The following is a 22,056-nucleotide window of genomic DNA, read 5'->3' on the forward strand; positions in this document are numbered from 1 at the left end:
AATATACACGCAATAAAAAAAAATGAAAGCAACACAATCTGCTTTGTAATGATTCCTAGACTATTAATGAAGACAAGCGAACTAGGGGAAATAATTACTCTCTTAATATAAATATGTTTATTTCTACAAATGTAATTGATCAATAATTACTAATATAACTAAAATATTGGTCTTACAGTTCATATATCTTTTAATTCGCCACCGTTTTTGGTGTTCTTTAAAGATCATTTGTTACATAATGATAAGGTATGGGTAAGATCACTGCATTTATCACACACCTATTTACTAGTAATTGCAGAAACAATATATACAGAGTTTTACCTGTTTCAAAAGCTATGATACTGGCGGCATGGTACTTAGGTAACTCATTACGGGTTTTACAACATACGTAAGATTGTAAAATATTTAAAAAAAATAAAAAAATTACGGGTTTTCCCAAATGTACTTAACAGATCAGTTAGGGGTGGGTTGGATGGTGAAGGGGGGGGGGGGGGGGTCAGCTTTATTCACCACTGTCCGGTCACTTTAGATCAATTATCCTACCCAGCGTTTAACTAGGTGTGACATTAAGCTCGACACAATTAAGGCCTATCCCGTTTTAGGTTGTGAGGTGGGGGGGGGGGGAGGGATAACCAACTCAGAGTGAACATAGCGTCAGTTTTTAGATGACTGTTCTAAACATACATATACAATTATACATACTGATTCAGAAATAGATTTAAATAAGTAACAGCGGTATTATGACAGTAAACATTGTTACAGAGGGTTCCATGAGGGGTTGTATTTTTTAAACCAGTTTAAATCCCGCCACCCCACGCCCACCCCACGACACACACCATTAAGCCAGTTATTTTTTTTAGATTCCCGGCATATCTTGGAGTTTTAAATTATAATAACGGCAGTGGCGTAGCGAGGTCGGGTATCACCCGGTGCGGCACTTAATGGTGTCACCCCCCCCCCCCACAAGTTTTCGATTTGCACCCCCCCCCCCCTCAAACTTTCGATTTGCAGCCCCCCTCAAGTTTTTCTCTATATATTTTGCGATTTTTTGCCTTGGTGTCACCCCCCTAAATGGTGTCACCCGGTGCGCTCCGCACCCCCGCCCCCCTCCCCTCGCTACGCCTCTGAATAACGGTATCCAGGCATAAGGTCTACACACTCGTAATTGTTTTAATGCTATTAGACAGCACATAGACCCAACTCCACCGAATGTATACAACTCATTTAGTAATACTAAGCTTGCTCTTTGTGGCTGGTAGCTTCCTATTTATAATCATGTACAAGTGCCAATCAGTGCCATGATTTAAGAAAAAAAATACCCGGGTTTTAAATCGGCTTGATATATCGTAATGACCCAATTTAAAAAAAACTTTAATATACATCTGTCATACAAAGATCTTTAGTTAATACCGTTATACAAATTTCTTTGGTTAATACCGTTCTACAAAGATCTTTAGATAATACCGTTGTACAAAGATCGTTAGATAATACCGTTCTACAAAGATCTTTAGTTACTACCGTCATACAAAGATCTTTAGTTTCTACCGTTATACAAAGATCTTTAGTTTCTACCGTTATACAAAGATCTTTAGTTAATACCGTTATACAAAGATCCAATACGATACCATACAAACGTAATTGTATCAAAATGCCAAAACAAAATTTGTGTTAATATCTGTCATAATCGTAGCGCATATTCATTAATATATTTTTAAATATGACGTCATCATCCGTCCCATAATCTAGACCTGCAATCATCTGGCCAAGGTGAAGGTCGTGTTTGTTCCCGTCATGCTCTGTAATTGCCGGAGCTTTAGAATCAAAGACATGTAAACAACTGAGCAGCCGTTAAGCTAATTGGCGATGCCATTAATTTTGTTGGATTTGAGGAATTTCATGATATGAATCAGTTTTGATTTCTAAATTTTTGTTTACTGTTGGTTATTAGTTGAGTCTGAATGAAAGAGCATATCCGAAAATTTTAACCATGAAGAATTTGACTTCTGAGGATATGTCTAATGATCGTTCCTTGGAATCATCTCTCTAGCACCTGAGGAGTTTTAGAATGAGATTAGCATTAAGGGAATTAGGTGTTACACCTCTCAACCCTGGGTTGGGTGGGGGAGGGGGTGGGGGTGATTTATTAAGCAGTGAGTAGTAACGGTGAACTGCGGGGGTAGAGTTGTTGTAGGGTAGTTTGGTTACAATTAAATTTACAAAGCCTTTTATGAATAGAAGCCATTGTCAGCATAGTTGTGTGTGTTGGGGTGGGGGGTGGGGGTGGGGTGTTATAGTTCATCCGTCTGAGTTCAAGCAAAGGTCGGGTAATCATTTGTTATTTTGTTCTCAGTCAAAGCTGTTGAAGCAATCATTTATTAAATAATTAACAACAAGAACTGTTTAAATAATGTGTCATTATAGTTAGACCAATGATCTCATTTAAAATCATATCACTCAACAACCAAATAACACTAGTTATATACTATGGAGATACTCCTTCATCAAACTTGTTTTATAATAGACAGATCAGTACTTCTTAAACTGGGTTCGATCGAACCCCAGGGGTTTGGTGAAGCAGTCTCATGGGTTCGGCGGAGGTCCAGACACCCACCTGACTCATATGGTTAAGAAATTGACTTCGTCAGTGCGGACGATAAAAAGATTAAGAATGGTTAGCGAATACGCATATAAAACTGGTGGGTTTCGGTACTTCCTTAAAAATTTAGAACAATAGAGCTTGTAAGTAGGTCACCATCTTCTCGTTCTCGTATTTGCCTGCTAGTATATCTTAAATAAAAAATTGTATTCAATCGGTAAAAAGAAATAGAAAAGTTTCCCTGCTATAGTTAAGTCACTTAAAATCGTAAATGGGAATCATGGTAAAACATTTATTTTGTTCGAAAATTTAAATCTCTCTCTGGCTGACGAGATTTCGAATTTTATGCGAGAGAAACCGAGACTTACAAGCCCCATTGTTGTAGATTTATCACCATTGTAAAGAATGTGCCCATGTTAATTCAATGTCAGTATCACGCAGTTGCTTTTATTGCGATAAAAACTAAGTAAAAAAATCGCAAAACCATACTTGTGACAAAGAATTCAAATCACCTATTTTTATTTCCATATCTTGTTGATTTCTATTTAGGAAACAACATGTTTCTGACGATGCGCGGTGGCTTAAAAAACAAACATTTTTACAGCATTGTTTATGGATTAGGCGACTAGTTACTTCCCTTGCACCACGGCATTCTTCCATCCGTTCTCATAGAAACCGGTTCGGCTGTTCACCGCCAGCAAACGGATGGATCCGTAACGACCTCGCTGAATTTTCCTCACGACAAAACACAATTTGACACTAGGAAAAACAATCGTTTTCCCTTAACTGCTAACTGTCTCTGTTTTTTTTAACCATTGCAAAAAGAATGTAAAAAAAAATTCTCTAGCATAAAGAAAAAAAAGAATTTTTTGTTGATGATGCACTTCTTGCTGATATTGTCAAAACAAAGGCGTTTGGAGCGCGGTTGTAATCAGGGATGTTTTGACAACTTAACAAAACACGGGTAGATAGCTGACATTTACACTATGCTAATCCCTTATGTGTCACTCACAATCTAATTCTTGTCACAATAATGTATCGCCATATTTTTAATGTTACAAAACGTCTCGTAATCTTTCTTATGTAACGAAAGGCCTAGCACCTTATTTCATGAAAGAAAAAGTCTAGCAAATTATGTTATGTTAGAAAAGGTCTAGCACTTTATTTCATGTAAGAAAAAGTCTTTCAGTTTATTTCATGTAAGAAAAAGTCTAGCAATTTATTTCACGTAAGAAAAAGTCTAGCAGTTTATTTCAAATAAGAAAATCTTGCAGTTTATTTTATATAAGAAAAATCAAGCAATTTATTTCATGTAAGATTAGCTTTAGCACTTTATTCCATGTAAGAAAAGGTCTAGCACTTTATTTCATGTAAGAAAAGATCTAGCACTTTATTTCATGTAAGAAAAAGTCTAGCACTTTATTTCATGTAAGAAAAGATCTAGCACTTTATTTCATGTAAGAAAAAGTCTAGCAATTTATTTCATGTATTAAAGGTCTTATAATTTATTTGAGTACGATTAATACTAGACTCTAGGTTTATAAAGGGGGTCGGCACGGACGGGTCAAGCTCATAGTTACCTAATTACAATGTCCCGAGTTCGAACCCCTGGCAGATGAGGCTCGATAGCTGAGGACAGCAATTCGTCTAGGATATAAAACTCCAACATTAAACAACTTCTGCTTTCTAGGCTGTTCGTGGCTGGACAAATTCTATGGAAACAAATCCAGAAAAAAAAGGCTGAAATATCGACACGTAAATGTGTTACAATTAAGAACGAAAAAATAAAGGCCGAACTGAGGTTTGGAGTTAATTATAACGTTGCTATATTATTACCGGCTATTTTAGCAACTCGATTATAATTGCACCGCTATTTTAACAAGGAACGACATCACCTGACCGCGCTTGATACGCGACACCAACACTCTACTCTGAACCCCGATTGGGCCTGGATAAATTACAGGTTCATGTTTCACTCCGGTAGGTGTCGCCCTTGTCATCATCTCCCTTTGTTTCCCCAACCTGCCCCGTCTTGAAGACATGCGCATTAAGGCGATCGATTAATAATCATCGGTTAAAAAAAATAAAACAAACCTTGCATGATTTTTTTTTCCTTCTGTTTTTATTAGATTTCCGTGTCGCTATTTTCTACACCGCGTGTCTTAAAATAGCGTCCATTTTGCGAGTCCTAAAAATAGAAATAGCAGTTTTCAGTTTCAATGACTCAAAAATTCCGAAAAATATTTCAACTGAAAAAATAAAAGAAATAGGAGAGAATAATACGTAAAATCTAAAAGAAATAGTAAACAGAATCGAGAATTATTTGTTTTTTATTGATTGGAAACTCCTTAAACTGCACGTCTTGAACTGCATAAGCACTTAATCCGCCGTATATTTTTTTAAACCAGATAAATCGCAACGAAATATATTAAACTCGAAAAACTAATTACACCATAAAGACCTTCCTGTTGCTAATTCTGCCCAGGCTGAATTTGTAGTTTCCGATGTTTGTTAACATGGGCGTTTGTTAACTTGGGTGTTTGTTAACATAGGCGTTTGTTAACTTGGGTGTTTGTTAACATAGGAGTTTTTTTTAACTAGGCCACGACGCCCCATCGTTTGTTAACATGGGAGTTTAAGACATGAGAGTTAGAATGGGTCTCCAGATGTAGGCGTTTGTATCACGTTTGCAAACAGACGTTTGCATGGGTTTTCAGGTAAAAGTATCTGCAGATATTGGCCTTAAAAATATTTTTAAAAACATAGGCGTTTTTTATTCTTGAGCGTTGGATAAGGTAGCATACAGAAAAATTTTTAAACGTCAACGACCGTAACAAAGATAGACGTCCATAGACGTCTAGAACCTCAACAAGCATAGACGTCAATCTGTTAGGGCTTTTTGTAGGCATGAAGCCCATAGGGCGTTTCAGATTTAGGCGCTCTCAGCTTTCATTACCCGTGTCGTCAACCTTCCTATAAGGCTCTTTGTTTGCCTCGGGAAACAATGGACGCACGCCCAAAGAAGTAGGATGCCATTATCGTTTGTGTGTGTGTGTGTGGTGCGGGATCTGTTTTGGCTGATACTTTCTATTTTAGCTGCTTTAAGCAAGCACCAGAGTTTCATCTCTCGGGGCCGCGTACCTGGGTGTCAAATGAAGAGAACATGGGTTGCCTAGGCGACATGATTCCACTTTCAGCCTTTCTACTGTTATGTTTAAAGTTAAAGTATTGAGGTGTATTCGAATACGATGATACGGTCAAATGTGTAATCAGTGTTTCTTCCAGACTTTTTACTCCGGTGGGGCACTTGAAATTTTCGGAGGGGGGGGGGCGGTTGACTTTCTTCGGGGGGGGGGGGGGGCAGACACTGTTAAAAGTATATATTTTCTATACAAATTATATAAATTTCATTTCGTTCGGGGGGGGGGGGGGGGGGGGGGGGGTAGAAGAGATGCCTGGAAGAAACTCTGCGTGTAATACCGTTGGTATCGATACAATTAAAACTAGAAGTTACTACTGACAGTTTTTCCCGCACAAAGACCTATAGTTTCCCCACACAAAGACGTATAGATTCCCCAAATAAAGATGTATAGCTTCCTCGTTCACTATCACACGATAGCGCTAAAAAAACGACCTATAACATATAGAAGTGAGGGCGTTGGCCTATTTGAACTCTAGAGTTGGTTCACACGATTGTATTAACCCAGGGGTCGGCAACCTGCGGCTCGCGAGCCGCATGCGGCTCTTTTGATATCAAGATGCGGCTCTCCAGCTCCTTGAACAAATACTAATAATCTTAAGAATAAAATAAAATATTTGAAATAAAAAAATATGTTAGTGGCTCTTTAAAACCAGGGAAATTTTGAAAATTGTAACTTTTGGCTCTTCCGCTTCAAAAGGTTGCCGACCCCTGTATTAACCATACGGAAGCCTGTGTTCTGACTTATCCGGTTTAATCGCTTTGTTGAAGGGTTACTGCTGGCTGTCTTGATGGGAAGGTATTTGAAATGTTTTGAAGGAGGGGTGTGGTGGGGGAGTGTGTTATGGGGGTGTGGTGGGGGAGGGTGGTATGAGGGTGTGGTGGCGGAGTGTGTTATGGGGGTGTGGTGGGGGGGTGTATGGGGGTGTGGTGGTGGAGGGTGGTCTTGATAGTACGCCGTAGAAAAAAATATCACACGAAAATAATCATAGAAACATAATTGGATAAAAATCACAACAACAAAACATATAGAACAACAAAAATCACCGAAACTAATGACAGAAAAATACCACAGAAAAATAAAACAAAGAATATCACAGAACAAATCACCTACACAAATGAACCAAAAAAACAAGAAAAATCGCGGAAAAAAAGAATGAAAGATTGAGAGTAATTTTATGAAAATATTTGCAGACGATTGAATGCAAAACGATTCATTTTAATACAGGGTATTTAAATGTTAAAAACGTCATTAACATAAGTTTTATAATTGTATTCTTCACCACTATCATTAATAGGCCCTAATTCTTTCTCAAGAAAATAGCCGCATTTTTCATGCCTAGAGATATACACATTTACTGGCCATCACTCCATTTTTTTTCAAACACTTGAATTGATACATTTTTTTTATTATTGTGGTGAAGTATCATTTTAAAAATACCTACAACATTTACAGACAAAACGCAGACTAATAATTCATACACATGAACGCGATAACAAGGCATCCACGTATGGTAAATACAAGAATAAAAACTTACGAGTGCAACTTAAAACATCAACAACACAGTATCAGCTGTCGATGGCCGAATACGTTTGGGTCGGCACTTTGTGCAGACGACAAAGCCAGACAAATCCTGCCTGTTGTTGTCGGGATACATAACCCAGTTATCTCGAGTACATTAAACGTCGCACATTGCGAAAGAAATAATAAAACACAAAACACATTATTCAATTTTTTAAATTATTATTTTTTTAATCAGAACGAACCGATTTTTTTCAAGGCCTGGTTTCTCTGTAGTGCATTCAGTTTACGCCGAGGAAAAAAAATCAAATTCAAATTTGCGTTTTGGTTTTATTTAATCTGTTCAAACCAATTGGCAGCGAAATTTAATTTGTTTCGTGTTTATTCCAGATTGATTTTTGTACGCGTGTTAAACACGGGCTAAGCTAAACTAGTCTTGACAGAACTCTTGTAAGTTCAGATGAATTAGCTGACGTCATATTCACCCCGGGACTGTAATAAGAGGCTACTACAGCTTCGCTTTTTCAATAAGCTATGTATGAGCTATACCAATACGGTTATAACGTGCATCACAAATTAAGTTAATGCTGTGGGTGTTAGCGGTCTGAATAGGGCTGGTAAGTAGGTCACCAACCAGTTCTACGGCTCAATAAAACCTGCATGAGCCAAAGAACTGATTGTTGACCTACTTACCAGCCCTATTGGCCAGTCGGTCTACCGGAAAAAATCCTGGTGGGCCCCGAGGGAAAAATCTCAACGGGCCCCTAGGGATGTTACTGTAATCATGGATTAGGAGTCCCCTTTGAAAATTTCCTCTTGGACACAGCCAGTTTACCCCTGGGTGTTAGGTATATGGTCAAGTTTTGGACTAGAATTAGAGCTGTTTAGTGCTGAATTAAGTGTAACGTTGTAGACTTTTATTTTTAGGTTTTAGGTAGTGACTATATGGCTTACGGTTCCAAATAAGGTTAATTTAATAATTAGTTAAGGTCTCAGGCCTTATGTTTTGTTGTTGAAATAAGGTTATCATATAAGAAACAATTAAAGTTTGTGGTTATGGGTGGATAGAAAAGCCACACAGCCCCCCCCCCCCCAAAAAAAATCCTTAAAAGATAACTAGTTAAAGCTAAATCTGCTATTCATTTCATTGTTGTTTGTAAACAAAAACACGTGTTTAATCATTAAGTTCATTCAGATATACTTACTAATGAAGCATGTCTGCTTTTCGTCGTTGTTGTTTCCTTACCTCACATTGAAGTTCACAACCTTCCTTTTAAGCACGTAAGAGTGCAGATATCTAAGCAAGGGCAGATAATGTCGTCTAATCTTTTCATTAAATCTGTATCATCCCTCCTTTGATAACAATAAGATTCAACCCATACATTAAAAAATAGATAACAAAAACAACTTTTATTGGCTACGTCACGATCTCACGTGTCGAGCTAACGCATGCGCAGTAAAGGCTTTTAAAAGAAAGGTTTTGAAGAGAGAAAAAATGTATTGTAATAGATCAATGGCCTATATAAATTTTTTTCTATCTTTTAGAGTTCACTCTTTCTAGATAAATCGTCAATTCATTTGCCAGGTGTTTCGAGAATAATGTTTTGTATCCCTCGAGGAAGAATGTTTTGTTTGTTTAGATAATCTCGACGCCGGGGAATGTAGAACGAGTTAGATGCATGCGAGATCAAACGCGAACTGTTCCACCCCCGTGTTTATTGGGGGTCGTCACGTGGGAAAATAAAATACGGTACTTTTCCGGTATGGAGTTTTTAAAAGAAGGAGAATGGAATGGATGGTATGGAAGGGGAGAGAGGGGGGCAGGTTTTGTTGAAGTGGAGTTGGATGGTGAAGAGGTTAGGAATCTGATAAATAATATTTACATCAGGTACCGCACTTAACATATTTTAAGAAGATTCCCGTGGCCTTCGTATACCTGGAGAGGAAGCTAATGTTCTTCGCATTACTAGCATAAGTCTATGATCTATACCTTAGTAACGTAAGTCAATGACCTTTACCTCGCGGACAATGAGGGGTCAAGGTTTTCACGTGAGTGATCAATGTTTACGTACTTTACTTGACTGACAGGAGGCGTGCGGCCCAGACGTAAATGACACAAAAGGACGTGGGGGGGGGGAGGAGTTTTCTCTGACATGTGGGTAAGTGAAATTGATCTGATTGTCATGGATAAATGACCGCCATCTACCTGACATGGATCAATGATCGCCGTCTACCTGACATAGATCAATGACCGCCATCTACCTGACATGGTTCAATGACCGCCATCTACCTGACATGGTTCAATGACCACCATCTACCTGACACGGATCAATGACCTTGCAAGTTGGCTTACAAAATGTCAATTAATCCTTAAAGACCTGAAACAAAACCATTGGCAAGATCAGTGAGTCAGTCTCAGGGGTTCTCTGGAGGTCAAGACACACCTGACTCATATGATTCACGATCCAAACTTGTCATTGCGGACGATACAACTATTAAGAAGGGTTCAGTGAATGCGCATAAGAAACTGGTGGGGTATCTTCAAAAAGGTTAAGAAACACTAGGTTACGTTTTTTTTTTTAAACTACAGTTTTAAATTAGGGTTAAATACGGGATATAATCCGCTTACGTTTTAAGAATATAATTAGTTAAAGCAACTTGATCTGTTTGAGACGAAAGTACACAACCAAATTTCTCGATCTCCCAATCTTCCCCTTCCCCCCCCCCTGTAACTGAAACTCGTTCTTTTTTTTTTCACGTACTGTTGCTAGCCGGTTCTACGCCCCGTCTTTGATCACTTAATGGCGTGGCTTATTGGACTCCCACGCGACCCGGGGCTGGGCACCACCTTCGTTCATCTCCACCCCGACCCTAGGTCAACCCCCCCCCCCACCCACACAACCCCTCCCCCAACCTTTGCTCAATTCCAGAATAAGCTTCAGCTTAGTATTCCTTAACGTCTGCCTCGTCTTACTTGTATTGTATTATTTTTTCCCTCTATAGGCCACCCCCCCCGCCCCTACCCCAAGCACACCCCACCCCCACCTACAATGTAGCTCTCAAACTGATCAGCTCTGTTTACTTCAAACGGAAATGCGTTCTAAAAATAGACATCGGAGTGAGCCGAAGACGGGAGAAAATATTCGTGTTTACTGAATTAAAGGGCCAGTGGAGTCCCAAATAAATGGCCCTATCAGTGTTTTGTACTAGCTTTGGCAGAGTAGAGGGGGTGGGGGGAGGGTGGGGGTACTACGATCTGTAACCATTGAATCCAGTCTGTTATGACGCTCGATAAGAATAGATTGGTCGTTGGAGGTGAAGGTCGAGGTCAGTTGCTGGTCAGGACGAGAAAAGGAGGAAGAGAAAAAAATATAAATACATTGACCTAGATTTCTTAATTTGGTCTTATTGTTTTTTTTTGTTTTACTCTCTGTTAGGAGAATTCGTTCTTAATGTCTGGATTTACAGCTGGATTAGGCGTACCTCGCTACGAGGGGAGAGTGGAATGGGAGGGGGGGGGGTAGAAGTAATTGTGAGGCAAAAGCAGAGGCAAGAGCGCCGAAATGTATAAGAGATTTCATGCGCAACCAATGTTTTCAATACAGAAAAAAAAAATTATTTTATTTTCTTATTCTGTAGAACGTCATTGAGTCCACCCAGTTCTGATTGGTACCGAATTAGAGTTGGGGAAACAATGGCGGCTGGGCATAGTGCTGACCACATTATCCCCATGTATGCCGTAACTGAAACAGGTGAACTCTACTTCATCTGCCCCATGTGCCTTGAGCACTAATGGTATCAGTGGGGGGGGGGGGGGGTTCAATACATTTAAAAGCGTATTAGTATAAAATTGTTTCTTTTTTTAATTTGTTTTATTCTGGGCTTTGTAATAATTAATTCTAACTGAATTAGACCCCGACATACGGCAAAAATAGTTGCTTTACAACCCGATCAGTAGCTTGCGATCTTTACGATTATCTGCCCTTTCTTAGCACGTGCACGACTCCCTAGCAAACTAATCAACCAACCCTGAAAATACAGTTTACTGACGTCAGACTGATTGACCAATCACTAGTGTTTAATCTTGTTATCTCGCCTTTTTTTAACTTAATTTAGTAGCCTTTTACTTAAGCTTTGATCAATAATCTAAAAAAAAAAATTTAAATAAAATTAGAAATTCTTGTATTCTCATCGGAGACTAATCTGCCCGGAAAGCGTGAATGAAATCGCTGCATTATTAAATGGATCAAAATTGAGTTGCAAGATTTTGACACAAACCCACACACACAAAATGAGACACTGTGACATTAATGATAACTTGACATTTATTAGTTATGGTATGTATGCTCCGCCATGGTTTTGAACCGCGGTCACAAGAATAGAAATCTCTTCATGCTACCACTGCACCAGCGGGGTACGATTGCAAGTGTAAAACTAAACAGTACAACTTTCTTTCCTTGTCATGAATAATAGCGTCGGTACGCTCCCTTGTCAGGATCCCATGCTAGGGTACTGTCTACAATATGGCTCTCTTCAGGCGCCCTAAGTCGGGTGTTGTCTAAGTTACCCCCCCCCCCCACCCCGACAAGCGCCCTTGAGGGTGTTGTCTAAGCTACCCCCCACTCCGTCAGGCACCTAATGAGGGTGTTGTCTAAGCTACCCCCCTACCCCATCAGGCGCCCTAAAGCGGGTGTTGTCTACCAGTGTTTCTTCCAGACTTTTTTCTCCGGGGGGGGGGGGGGGCACTTGAAATTTTCGGGGGGGGGGGGGGGTAGACTTTTCTCGGGGGGGGGGGGGGGACGACGACGACGACGGGGGACACTGTTAAAAGTATATATTTTCTATATAAATTTCATTTCGTTCGGGGGGATGGGCGGTAGACTTTCTTCGTGGGGGCTCCGAAGAGATGCCTGGAAGAAACTCTGTTGTCTACGTTCCCCACTAACTGCCTGCTTAAAAAGACCATCACCGTTTTTTAAAAATGTGTTTAATACAGCTTTTCAGTCGGAATTGGGGTCTGGAGTAAATAGTATGCTGCCTTAGTTTACACGTAATCAGTGCTTCTTCCAGACTATTTTCACCGGGGGGGGGGGGGGTGGAGCGGACATTGGTGAAAATATGTTTTCTATATAAGTTCTATTTCGTTTGAGGGGTGGGGGGTAGCCTTTCTTCGGGGGGGGGGGAGCTTTCCACCCTCCCCCCGAGAGATGCCTGGAATAAACTCTGCACGTAATAATGATGATTTTACATAGAGTAATTGCCGTTTTGGTAAAAAAAAAAAAGGCTATATGTAAGAACAGCGCCATTAACACTACGACGAGTGGCTGTTTTTTGTGGATCTATATATTCTTCACTTGTCATAGCGTGTTTGTTTGAATTATGTGTTATCCGTTAGTCTAGTGTTTTGTGTGGTTGGGGCGGGTGGGGTAGAGGGGGGGGATGGGGGGGAGGGGGGCTGGTACCGAATCGATCAAGACTTGATGAGAAAGTTTGAATTAGAAATGACACGGGGCTGGGGAGAATCAAATGAAAGGGGAATCGTTGTGTGGCTGACAGGGTGGGGGGTAATGGGAGGGTGGGGGAGGATGGGGGAGGGGAGGGTGGGGGGAGGGGGTTAATGAAGATGTGTTTACGAAGTGTCTAGTTGCACTTTGAACGGGGGATAAAAGTGGGGAGGCCGAGGGAGGGGATAAGGTGGAGACAGACGTAGGGGTGGGGGGATGAGGAGAGGTCTGGACACCGACTTTAATCAAGAAGAATTGCTTTAAATTTGATATTTTTATTTTTTTGTTTTCAAGGGTAAAGTAAGAGATAGCTTGAAAAAAAAATAATAATGCGTGATCCAGGGGAGGTGACCCAATTTGGATTAAGTATCGGGAATTTAAAAAAATAATTTGGTGACCTCCCTTGGATGAAATTCTAAAAATAGCATCGGGTAAATCGTCTGACACGAATTGTACTTTTCTAATAGTGTTTATGAACATTTTTGTTCGTAAGAAAGAAGAAAATATATCTCTAATACATTTAGCTACTGTATAAACCATAACATGCTGTTAATATGTATCACTGCTCCATTAGAACTGGGGTTCATGTTAATAAAAACTATATTTTAAAATGTAATATTGCGCAACCATCCAGTTAACTAGAACTGCTTTCAGAGGACAACACAGGGCAAGAGAAAACGAGGACGGTCAAAAGTAAAAGAAACATGGAGAAGTTCATTGAGTTAAAGGATTCCAACAGTCAGAGGCTATAGCTAAAGACAGAAGGAAATGGCGCTCACTTGTTGATGCCTTTTTGCGTCAAAGGACGTTAGAGATGATGTTGTTGTTTATGAGAAATGTAGCAGTAACAAAATCTTCCGAAGTGAAAAAAAGCAACTTTTACAACCCAAGCTGTTACCAAATGTAATTTTTTAAGCAGTGTTTTTTTCCTGACTTCTTTTTTATTTAAGGGGGGGGGGGAGGGAGAGAGCCTTTGGAACTTTCAGGGTGCGGACTAAATTTTCATGGGGGGGGGGGGGGGGGGAAGGGCGGACACTGGTATAAAGTATGCATTTTCAATAACAATTATAAAGATGCGGTGCACCCCCCCCCCCCAACCTCTACCTTCCGAAAGAACAGTGAATACATAATTTCTTTGGACTACCGGATCTAGACTAGATTGACAGAGGGACTACGGTGCATGAGCATCCCACGATCTCTTCACCTGATACCCAGGAACGCGCCCAGGATAGAATCGTATGTTTCTATGTACGTGCATTGTCTCCCGTGGCTAAAGTGACCCAATTTTTAAACGTCATGCATGGTGAAACATGTATCTCCCCCTCCCTCCACCCCCACCTTACCAATACCTGTGACTATAGTCAAGACAATCATCATAACAATTTATTTCGAAAAACCAGGCACAGTAAAACGTAGTTATTGTCATTCTACTGCTCAGGATCAATAATTATGGTGTCCAATGAAGAATACAACAGTAGAATGTTTCGTTTTATTGTTTTTAACGTCTTGCACAAATGAGCTTAAGTTCACTAGTTTCATTGACATCGGCATATATAGAGATAGCGTTATCTATTGTATGCCAAAGCGCATTTACTTTCCACGAATGTGAGCCGGGTACCATTAATGATAGTAATATAGTATACCACCCCACTTACCCCATATTTTTTAAATTGAAGCTCACCACAGGTGATACACTCTTTGCCTGAACCCACCTCATTATCTCTTACCTTCATCTACCTAAACTTCATCTACCTTTCTTTATCTACCAGGTGTTATCTACCTTATCCTTATCTACCCTTTCCTCATCAGTTTATCTTCGCTTATCATGACTGTATTCCTCGTCTTCGCCAACCTTTTGTTTCTCAACATCATCCTAATCTACTTTCTTCACCTTATCCTTATCTAATTTTCATCTATCTTATCTTCATCTTGGCTCAAGCCAGTAAAGTGTAAATGAGTCTACTCAGCTTTTTTGGGTACTGTAGAGAAAACAGTTTATTTTAAATACCCTACGAGGCTAAGAAAAAAGGAAAACGACTTCAACTGCCCAATAGACCACTACATCAAAAAAAAGATTTTACTTTACTCTCCTTATCTACACCATGTTCGTATATTATATTTTCATCTATCTTATCATCATGTACATTATCTTCATCTACCATATCGTAATCAACATATCATCTTATGTTTGCATTATCTTCCACATCCGCTCCACTCCTCAGCTTATTCTACTTCACCTACACCTGAGTGATTTATCCACCTTAACTAACATCCAACCTACCCCCCCCCCCCCTATTCCACCCCCTACCCTCCCCCACCCCCTCACCCCCCCCCCCCCCCCCGGTCATTACAGCCGGCCATAAAACCCAGGCAATGAAAATATCACCCCGATGTGTAATCGACACTCGCCGTAAACACCTACCAACAATTCGTTTATCCATACACTAACGACCTTGAGCGTGACCTTGAGACGGTATAAACATTGAATTAGTGCCCGAATCCCCGTCTACCGTCTTCACAGAATCATCAGTGATCATATTTTTTTTTTCCATTCGACTGGATACGCGAGGTTTAAAGGTGTGGAACGAACGCCTTTAGTAGTGCACTTTCACAGCTGTTTTGTGTTTCTGAAGGAAATAACATTGTGGTTAGGGGAAGATAATCCCGGAAATTATTGTCTAGCGCGGAGAGTTTTCGTTCTTTATAGAAGTCTGGATTCATTTTAAGTTGCTTTATTTCTTGACAAGATATTGAAAACAAAGATATTACTAAGTCAAAGCCAGCTTTGAAAAATAAAACTGAAAAATAAAAACTGTAATAAATGAATTTTTTTAGACATATTTACATTACGTGGACAGATACTCAAAGAAAAGGTAATTTATTTACGTCATTTGCTAATCAATTTTCAGAATTCATTATGTTAATTAAGCTCAGGTGTTAATGAGATTTATTTTTTATGTAATGTCCAGGTATAATTACCGACAGGTAAAAAAGAGGAAAATGTGTTTGAAAACATGGATGGGTTGTTTTATTTTTTTTACCAGTTTGATTGATGTGTGTGTTGTGACGTGAGGTATGGATGAAGCGAAACGTTGCAGACGACGTGTGTCTGTTGGAATGGTACTAGTCACATCTGGACCTCGATGTGACTCAATAAACTTGTCGGTGCAGCATTAAAGCCTATAATCCTATATAAAGATCAATATTCTTCTTCTCTTTTGTCTTCGTTCTTAATTGAAATGTTAAACGGGATTCCTTCCAACAGAATTAAGTATTACGTGTCAACGTGTTACGCGCTATATAGGCCGTTAACTCTGATTTCAGCCTGATTTTCTTTTTGGATTTGCTTCCATAGCTTTTGTCAATCAAATAAAAAAATATAAAATTTAAAAAAAAAACTGCTACCAGACAGGCAGTTGTTTGATTTTGAAGTTTTCTCTCCTAGATGTGTTACTGTCCCCAGCTTATGTGTTTCATCTACCTTGGGTTATTCTAACTCGGGACTTTTCAGTTTCGCAACCATCAGATTTGCCAACCCGACTAAGCCGGCCTCTTAAAACAAATCAATAATAGATAATGATGACTTAGTGTAGATAATTAGGAGGATAAGTCACTGCCCAGATAGTGCTGACCACACCATCCTTTCATTTGGCGAATTTGTAGAAATAGGTGATATCTACATCTCGTGACCTATGAACCGCTCGGTTAGAAAGGATACTGTACTGTAGGCTCTCTAACTAACTTAGATCTAACTACTTCGTTTAGGTTTCCTTCTTAGTTATACAGTGGGGGAGTAGGGGAGGGGAAGTACACGTGTAAATTTTTTTTTTAAATTTGAATTCTGTATTAGCCAGTCTTCCGTGCCTTACTCCTGATGATATAAAACAGATAAACTCTACTTCATCTGTCGAAGACCATCATATTTATATTTAACAGTGGATTTTTTTTTCTTTAATTTTACACATAATTTTTTAAACACATGTTTTGGGGTGTTTTTATCTACCCATACGTCTCCGCCACATACTACATACGATCCCAAACTAAAAGTCACTGTCTTGCAACTAATATTCCCTTATTTTTATGTCATACAGCCCATCATACATACGGAACATACATATATTTGCTTGTTTTCAAATCACCATCCTGTTTGTGAAAATTGATCTGTACTTTTAAACGAAATACGAAACATTCCTTCCCACCCCTTTTAAAAAAAACAAACACACGTTTAAATATCTAACAGCGAAAGATGAATCAGTTTTTTCACTGTATGCCGTTTATTCAATCTGTTTTTTTATTGTGATTGTATCATGCGAGCGATGATTTAGCACTTCATTTAAGAGGCATTATCTAGATAATAACAATGTACTTGCTCAACGACTCCAACGCAATAGACGATCCTTTCATCTACGACGGAGAAAAAGATACCGCAGTTCATTTGTTAGTACCGGTCATTAGAAATATGTTGGAAAGGTAAATTGAAATGTGAGGTAAGATGTTGCTGAGTGAGATGTTTTTATCCTGGTTAGTACGATAACATTACGATAACATTGGGGATATAAATTGTTTAGCGGTGAACATAGAGACGGAGGGAGGGAGGAGGGGGGGGGCATTCAAGTTATCATCTCCCCAATCTTCTTGCCACCCGCCCCAACAAAGTTTACCTACATAAAATTCTCAAGTGCTAGAAAGTATTGAGATAAATCTTCTTCTTCAATTCTTATTATTCGCGTAAAACGTATATATATATATATATATATATATATATATATATATATATATATATATATATATATATATATATATTTATATTTATATATCACCAATCAATTACCTAATGTCCACTACCCTGTGTAATCTAGTAATCTAAAGAAAGATTTACGTGTTACGGTTAGGGTTTGGGCTCAATATAGGGTTAACTGACTTAGAGGACAATGTCCTACTTCCATATATATATATATATATATATATATATATATATATATATATATATATATATATATATATATATACACTTACGAAAAGATGGCCCTTATGCTCTCTTGAATCATATTTCCTCCTTGACGATATGAATTCCCTCCCCGTCTCCACCCCCTCCCTTAATCACCACCATATCCCCTTTCAGCGCCCCCTAGATTTGACTTCCATAACCTTTGACACCGGCGACCAAGTATGTGCATTAGTTAACTTTGTTGATGCTGTATTCACGCAGTAGCATACAATTACCTGGTGTAGGAATCTCATCGACATAGTCTGAGACTATGACAAGTACGACGTTCGTATTAGGCACAGATAATGTTGGCTTAATGCAGTAGTTCAAGCGTATAAAAGAGTTGCAATGTTCGAATAGGGCAAGCACGGCGTTCGTATAAGGCACGTATGATGTTCACTTAGAGTAGTTAGTATTAGCTATATACTGGTTTTGTAATTGTAATGTTCGAATACGGCAAGTACGATTATGATGTTCACTTAAGATATTTAGTATGTACGTATACGTGGGTTGTAATGCTCGCACAGGGCAGTGAAATGCTCACATTGGACTTGTTTAATAAAAGGAAATGTTTTCTTTGTGTTTCTTCTTCTTCGCTCCTAATACTATTATTAAATGGCATTTCCATTGTTTCTTCAAAAATAATGTTCATTACCGGTTGTTTGATTTTTGGTTTCTCTCTCCTAGATGAGTTGCTGTCCCCAGCTAACGAGCCTCATCGTCCGTGGCTCCGAACTTGTGACTTTGTCCAACGACCAATGTTCTATTAATTAATTATCGCGTGTTAATCGTGAATTTATTTATTACGGTTATTAGTATGAGGTCGTCAGTGTTTATTTTACTTGAAAATAGCGTGTGTAGTGATGAATCACACCAAAAGTGTTGATATGTCAAGGTAAATAGACTAGATTGTAGCTGTATGTGTCAAAGGGAATATGGAGGAAGAGGCGGATGCTAATGTAAAAAATAAAATGTAAAATTGAGGCGTACAGCCTATGACTAAACAAAATCTATGTCACTCTCAGTCTAAAAGCAAAGTTTTTAAATATATACATATATGTCAATATGGGACGGAGAGGTCAAATGGTAGAGCATACAAATGATATCCCAAAAGTCTCGAGTTCCAAGGGACCGTCAGGTTCGAAAGAGAATTTTACTTTTAAATACGCCAATACTGCAAGATCAACTGCATATAGGTCGAAAAAAAAATTAATGATAATTAATGTCAATATATAATTACTATACACATTCTTTTTTTTTTTTTTTTTTGCTTTTCTTTTAACACATTATTTATATTTTATTTATATTACAAATACGATTTGAAGTTTTTTTATGTGTTGGGTATTTAATTATAATATACAAAATGTATTATAAAAACAACGTGTTATTATAAACATATTTACAACACAATTTTCGCATGTTATTCTATAATACATTACATTTACCCCACATATTTCGTAAAAACGATAAACACGTTTTTATATATTTAGACGACGAATAAGAAAAGACGACCTTTAGTGTAAAGGGGTGGGGATGGCGGTAAGTGGTTAATTGGTTAAGTGTTGATGGCTAAACATGAAAGTAAACAAAGTGCGTCAAGGATATTTTCGCCAGTTTCCCGATACAGAATTCTTTTTAAAAATCCCCGTGTGTTAGCCTATATATTTCGGGTACTTATAAGCGATTAGAGACGCGTTCAACGATAAATAAGCTATTAAAAATCTGCACTCTTGCGGATAATTTTACACGCATTAGATGAAAGTCTGCTGATAGACTTAGAGGTGATTATCACGTGATTTATGGCTGACCCTGGGGGTGGGTTACATGGGGGTGCTAGGGGTGGGTTCACAAGAAGGTTTGGTAAGTGGTGTAATTTTTTAGCTAATTATCTTAACAAGATTAGCGTTATCACAGTTGAGGTAGAGAGGAGCTTAAATAACACTCAACAGGGGATTACTTAAAGATAATTAATTAATGAGCTTAACACGACGCCTGGGTGCTTGACTTCATTAAAGAAATGGATCTGTATACACGCCTGCTTCACTTGATAAGTGCATGACTTGACCAGTGCTTGACTTAAAGCTGTTGTATTGGACTTGGAAAGTATTTGATTAAACAGGAATCTGACTTGACCTAACTTAAACAGTGCTTGACTGAACTTGACTTGACTTAATACGTGCTTGACCTAACTCTACCTGAATTAATAACTGCTTGTCTAAACTTGACTTGACTTAACAAGTGCTTGACTCTACTTGACTTAACTGTACTTGACTTAACGAGTGCTTGACTTAACTTTGCTTGACTTAACTGTACTTGACTTAACGAGTGCTTGACTTAACTTTGATTGACTTAACTGTACTTGACTTAACAAGTGCTTGACTTAACTCTACCCACAATCCTCTCCTTACTATCAACTTTCAAACATCGTCCACATAACTCCAATATTTCAACCCCCTCCCCCACAACGCCACCCCTCCCCCCAGCTCTGAAGCGTGAGCAGGTCTTTATGTGCAATCACCATAATATGTTTACACGAGTCTGAAGGCGTAAATACGTCTTTGATATCAACCAGGTCGCGCTGATCAAGAGGGCTGAAGAAAAAAAAAACTCGGTGAGTCGCCTAGTTTGTGAAGCATTTGTTGACGGCATTTCTAGTTAATAGCTTCCAGCGAAATCCAAATGATCGGTTTTATTTTATGTTTATTTTAAGAGGTTTTTTTATTACTTAATTATTGTTTGTTTTAGGAAGTGATAATGTTGTTTAAAATGCACTTTAAGAATTTTTTTTTAGTTTGGAATGTGAGTGCAGCCTTAAAAACAAATGTAAACATCTCTTTTATATTTGTTTTTAATACGTTAGGAAAAAAATGTGCGATTTTAGACATTTTTAGTCGATTCATTCCCTAGACTTCTGATTTAACCATGCATTATTATATCCGAAACACACACAAACACACAAACAACAACAATTCCTTATTCCGCACGTTTTCTCTCAATTTAAGATTCCTTCCTTAACCTCCCCATAGACACAAAAATATCAGCTAACACCACAAACACAAATCTTCTTCACTCTCACACCCAACACCCCCAACATACACACTCACACCACAACACAAACCTCCCCTTCTCACACACCTAACAACCCCCCCCCCCCACACACACACACCCACACCACAATCACAAATCTTCACTCACACATCTTTACACAGCCCACACACACACAACAACACCCCCCTCACACACTAAGACTCCCATCTCATTTTCCTCAACTTTAACATCCACACACACAAACCTACACTCCAGCTCCCTCCACACAAAATTCACTCACTTCGCCACGCCCACACATCCACCTATCCACACATCCACATCCCCAAACCCAACACCTCCCTCCCCCCCCCCCCCCCGCCATCCAACCACCAGACGTACTCACGATTACTATTTTCACCTTCCAATAACCTCAATTGATAGGTTTGGAAAAATAAACTGACTAGTCTAGGTCTGGTAATGATGATAGTCCCGACGTAACACAAGACGAAAATTGATGCGAAATTTTTTTCGACAAACAAAAACTATTGTAAGTAAAGAAATCTTGGAAAACAGAAATAGATTGAAAAAGAAATGTACTTTTTGAGTACAATGTTTTTCACGAAAGAACTACACTTTTTTTTTCATTTAGTGCAAATTTAAATTTTACGGTTATGAAATCTTAGTTTGTACATCGTTGAAAGTCAAAGTTAGTAAGAAATTTGGTTCGAAAAGTTAACTATTAGTAGTTTGTTTGTTTTTTTCTTTAGAATGTTTTGCGTAAAAGTTAACTATTAGTAGTTTGTTTGTTTTTTTCTTTAGAATGTTTTGCGTAATTACTAGCTCAAAACAAAAATTGTTGTGTATTGAATTCTTTGTGGAAAAAAAACAAGTCTTTGTTTTTCTCAAATACCTTAACGACAGCAAAATTGATGGATTTTTAAATTTTGAATTTTGTAACAGTAAACAGACTTTTGTTGACTGCCAACAATTCACTCGGTGAAAAATGATATTTTAGAACTGTTGGTTAAATGCGTCGACACCCACTCGGTTCAAATGCGTGCAACTCGGAGGGGAGGAGATGGGGGGAAGGGGGGATTTAGAGCAAATCGTTTGGTTTTTTCATGTGTGAAAGTTTAACTTCGAGCATACAAGATTTCTTTTTCTCGATCTTTTTTTTTTGATAAGCAATGTGAGGATGTGAGTGTTGTATTTTCTCTTTTA

The 22,056-nt window shown here is 38.6% G+C and overlaps 1 protein-coding gene across 2 annotated transcripts in view; it reads left to right on the forward strand.

Annotated features, from left to right (window-relative positions):
* Window positions 1-22,056, forward strand: part of LOC131950564 (G-protein coupled receptor dmsr-1-like) — a 120,789-nt gene that overhangs the window by 92,935 nt on the left and 5,798 nt on the right. The window contains exon 1 of one of the 2 annotated variants that reach the window (XM_059312784.1): window positions 15,644-15,694. The exons of the other annotated variant lie outside the window; for it this stretch is intronic. The gene's annotated coding sequence lies outside the window, so the exon portion shown is untranslated. Of the gene's footprint in view, window positions 1-15,643; window positions 15,695-22,056 lie in introns of those variants that run through there. 2 annotated transcript variants of the gene reach the window in all.

This window comes from Physella acuta, unplaced genomic scaffold (assembly GCF_028476545.2).
Source record: "Physella acuta isolate Inbredline_101_S28 unplaced genomic scaffold, ASM2847654v3 ptg000772l, whole genome shotgun sequence".
Taxonomy (NCBI): domain Eukaryota; kingdom Metazoa; phylum Mollusca; class Gastropoda; family Physidae; genus Physella; species Physella acuta.